The sequence below is a fragment of the Podarcis pityusensis genome (assembly GCF_964106645.2).
Source record: "Podarcis pityusensis genome assembly, chromosome: 8".
NCBI classification, from domain to species: Eukaryota; Metazoa; Chordata; class Lepidosauria; order Squamata; family Lacertidae; genus Podarcis; species Podarcis pityusensis.
Genome location: NC_138033.1, coordinates 75,674,338 through 75,679,195, shown reverse-complemented (window position 1 = coordinate 75,679,195; position 4,858 = coordinate 75,674,338). Strand labels below are relative to the sequence as shown.

Here is a 4,858-nt window from a genome sequence, read left to right as displayed (position 1 = left end):
TGAGCACCAATCTTTTGCAGTTGCTTGACTAGGGAACCCAGCCAAAGGTAGAGTTCTTTGTTTGAGAAGTCTGCCGGCTTCTGCCAAAGCAGTCGTGTTTCATCCCTAGAAGAAACAGCACTTGCTTGGTAAGAAATCCTTCCTTCCTTCCTTCCTTCTGCTGGCTCAACTAGTGCTGTGCTGAGAATTCCTCCTGCCTTCCACCCATCCCTATCCCAAACAGTCTCCTTTTGTTCATTCTACAAGCCCTTTTATAATGCTGTGATGTTTTTATTGATTTTATTATCTGTATTTTAACAGATTTTGTTTTAATTCTATTGCAGTTTAATTGCTTGTTAATGAAAATCCTTCATATGTCTTAGCTCTCCTTATTTTATTTGTGTTTTGCATTTTTATCTGTAAGCTGCCTTGAGTCCCGGTCTTAGGGGGTGGGGTGGGATATAAATCACCATCACCACCATCATCATATTAAGACTCCCCCTTAGCTTCCTTTCAGCTGATCTGAAGCAGGATCCATTTCCATCCACCATGAAGCATCTGATGATCTTGTTATTTGTTCTGGCTGTCATCTGCAGTGTAAGGACTCTGGTAACCCCAGAGCCGGTGACTTTGAAAAAGAAGAAGCCAGTAAGTATGAAATTAAAAAAAATCCTTTCAGACCATTGGTTGGGGCATCCACCTTCCTTGAGAGGCACAATACTTTTTTCCAAATATAATTTTATTTTTCATTTTCAGTTTTTACAAATATTTTGACAAGAAAAACAGAACCTTTGTAGAATTTACCTTCTCCTCGATTTCTCTCCTCTCTTTTCTGCGTTTATTTATTTCATATCTTTTTATTACTGCATATCCAATTCAAATATATTTACAGATTCTCCCTTAACCGCCAATATTTTAATCTGTTTAGAATGTGTCTTCAAACAGGCAATAAATTTACCCAATTCTATTTTAAGAAGTCTCTCTTCTTGATTTCCTATTCTTCCAATGAGTTTTGCCATTTCTGCATATTTCCTAAATTTTAATTGCCAATCTTCCTTGAGAGGCACAATATTCTGGTGTATAACTGATTAAACAAAACTCCAAACACTGGACACTAAAGTGTTCTGAGGAGCTGTCAAAAGAGCTGTCTGTGTTTCACCTGAAGAATAAATTATTAAGAGGAGCAGCAGTAGCTGTTGGGTGGGGGGTCAGTCTAGATGTGATTCTGTACACAGTAAAGCTTAGAATCTAGAAGAAGAAGCTGAAGCAGTCAAACCATCTTTAAATATGTGACTCACACGCATTAAGTGATATCTCTTCCTACTTAAAGGGTTGTCCTTTTGGTACTTACCGAAGATCAGCTGCTGAGGGAGAAGATATGAGTGGCATTTCAAAGGCTGAGAATGACAAGGACCTCAAGTTCTGATGGAAGAATGGAGCAGGTTGGTTTGGACTGGTAGATTGTGTGGGATGGGGTACAAGGATAATTAGTGCATTGAATAATCTCCATGCATCCGTAAATCTGCCTTTGCCTCCCATGATTAAAACTGAGGCCAAAAATTGTTCCTTGCAATCCTAAAGGGCAAGAGTGGATCTCATGGGGTTAAGTTATGGGGGGGTGATTTTGATGGAATGCTAGGGGGCAATTTGTGGTGGTAAAAGCAGTGAGACAATAGATCCAAATCCCTAAGGATGGATGTTTGGGGATGAGAGGGCGAGTCTGCACATAGTCTGGTTGACCAGCTGTGAGTGAGGGTATCATGCTACAGATTTCTGACATGGGAAGGCATTAGACTAAAAGTCCCACTCAGATCTCAAATTCTGTGATTGCTGCCTGCTTGATAGAGAAAGTCTCAGCTGATCTCTCAGAGTTATGCCTCCCCTCCCCTCTTCTTTCTCCTCACAGGTGAAGAGGCAACTCTGGTCATGGAAAACTGAAAAGCAGACTGGAATCAACCCAAATGCTAAGCAGGTTCATCAAAATATCTCAAACGCCTAATGCATGCCACCTCTGCTCCATTATTCCTTTAACCCAGAACCCAGATTTCATGGGCACCCCAAACAACACCCCATTGCCTCAGATGGCCTGCCAGAACCATGAAGTTGCAAATAAATCATGACCTTCAAACCTGCCGTTTGGTGTATTGAATTTAAACCTACAATATGTCTGTCCAGGAGTGCCAACAGGTTTTTATGGTCCCACAGACTCTCCTTAACATTGATTGCCTACTTCAGGTACCCATGAAAGAGTTCTAGAACAGGCAACATGAAACTTACGTTGTAAACTGGGCAGAATGGGTGTGGGCATCAGGTGGGTTGGAAACTTTTTCAATCCCAACTACCATTGAACCCAACATGTTTTGACTACCTCCCATTTTGACTTTAGGCACTGTCACTGGAACTTAACCCCACCATAAGTTAAGAGTAACCTGTACCTACAAATGAGACACGTCATCTGCTGAGGAGGTCTCATTCCAAACAGCAATGCAATTTAACAGACGAACCATAACACAGGTAGAATCAATAGCCAGGACAACCTTGGTAAGATGGGGTGATATGGGGCATCTGTTACAGAAAGTGTTTGCAGCTTCATTGGGCCAGGAATGGTTTTGTTCCCTGCCTTGTGGTGCTTGAATGAGCTGGACATTGTCTCCACTTTGCTGCACACAGGGAAATCCAGCAGAATTGAGAACACATTGTCTTCTTCCTTGTCACCAAACAGAGGAGCAGAGGCTGTATTGATAGATGCCACATGGACTGCAGGTGGGGGAGGACCTTGCGGTGAAGCAAGACTCCAGCCCTGGATCCTATCCATTGCCCCTCTGCCTGCCTTAAGTGCCCATGAAGAGAGCTGCTCAACAGCTCCGGGCCACTACATGGACTCTCCTTGGTGCCTGCCAATCACAGGTTGAGGGGGGGGGTCTCCTTCTATTGAAGCTTCCTCCCAATTTCCTTCCACAAAACTCCGAACTTCAATGTCTAAAATCCCTGGTAGAGGACAAGGATCCTGAGATCACATTAAGGGTAGCTGCTTTGAGCCCGGCTTCGTCTGGGGAGGGCGGGATATAAATAAAATTATTATTATTATTATTATTATTATTATTATTATTATTATTATTATTTAGTATAAAAACTTAGGGAATAAGCTTTGCTATCATAATGATTAAGGTTTAAATGATAATTTTAGGTTATATGTTAGTGACTAAGTTTTAATTTATATATTTTTAAACTGTTGCTATATCTGTATTGTCCCTGTTATACCTAATTTCAAATTCAGAGGTATCCCTATCATGTTCCAGGGCATGTTGCAACAAATTAAAATGCAGTTGTAAAACTTATAATTACAAATAGGCTTGGTCCTGAATGTGGTATAATCAGCCTCATATAACCAACAACCTTAACTCTAATTAGTGCATGAAGGGGTTAAGACCATAGAGCAAACTGTCTGTTAGGTCACTCCCCATCACCATGAGAGGAAGGGTTATCAAACCCTATGTTCCCCCATTCCACCAGGTGAACTCTACCAGTAAGGATGTCTAAGCTGGATGCTCTAAGCTTAGACCACATGGCTTAAGCAAGCCATCTTTGTTTTTCTATACAAATAATTTGGAAACTCTCACCACTTTGGAACATAAGTCTTACAGCCTGTGTATTCTTACTGCAATATGGAAAAACACGTGAATCTCACCTTTGAAGAGTTTGCAAGTAAACAATTTTTAACTTTGGAAGGAACTTGGTAGGGGGTATTTTAAAGGTCTAACAGTCTATATTTTTATGCTTGACTTTGCTGCATATTTTGTGATTTTAAATCTCTGCTGGGATTCTCTCACCAAAAACCTAGATCTAGGCATCCAAGGAATGCTCCCTTTTATTATTTTAACCAGATTTTTTTAAAAAAACCAAAAACAAAACAGCAGCAGCAGCAACAACAACAACAACATTGAAAACGTACATCACAGGTGTCAAAGACCAAGGTAAAGAGGTACGGCTTCACTGCAAATTGTATAATGAGTTTGCCCTCTGTGGGGAGGGAGTTCCACATCTTAGGGGCTGCCACAGAGAAGGCCCTTTCCCAGGCCGTCACCCCACAAACCTCTGAGGGCAGTGGAAGTACCGATACCAAGAGGGCCCCACTGCACCTGAGAGTTTCTGTAGGGAAGGAGGCGGTATTTCAGGTATTTGGGGCCTAAGCACCTTGAACTGAGCCTGGAAATGAACCACCAAACCAATGCAGCTGTTTTCAGATGGGAGTTATATGTGATTTAAACAGAACTCCAGCCTGTAATCTGGACACTGCATTTGGGGACCAATTGAAGTTTCTGAGTTGGAGGTGGGTTAAGTTCCTTCACTCCACACCTGCTGTGACCCTAATAATTATCGGGGACACCCTCAACCCAGCCTCTGGCTAATGCTCCCGTCCTTATTATTTTTAAACCTGTATGTCAAATGCGAAAAAATGCGTTGAACTTGCTCATCTCGTCAACAAGAGCTTTCTTCCTCTCTTCTGTGGGGGGGGGAGTGAAGCAGCTCTCTCCAAGGTGCTGAAACTCTGTAATTTCAAAGACTGCTATCGCATTGCCTTTAGGGCGTCTTAACTGTGGGAGTCTCTTATCTTGACACTGCTGTGAAATGGAGGCAATATGTGACAAAACAGCACAAATCCGACTCTAGACTAGGGCTGGCTAGATTGACATCTGGTACAAAATCACAACACATCACAAAATTAGCGTCACATTTAGCAGAAAGTTTTACCTCCAGTCTACTCAGTGCTTCAAATACTCTCTTTTTTTCAACATTGTTTCATTGTGTGTTTTAAAGGATGGATGTTTGCATTTTCACGTTTGTTCAATGGATTGTTAGAATTCATAAATGGCTCAGA

The 4,858-nt window shown here is 41.6% G+C and overlaps 1 long non-coding RNA gene across 1 annotated transcript; it reads left to right on the top strand.

The window, feature by feature from the left end:
• Positions 1-2,080, top strand: LOC308484038. Its single transcript, XR_013989877.1, has 4 exons — positions 1-128; positions 486-627; positions 1,310-1,421; positions 1,886-2,080. It is a non-coding gene; the product is annotated as an uncharacterized lncRNA (long non-coding RNA).
• The last annotated feature ends 2,778 nt before the right edge of the window (positions 2,081-4,858 follow it).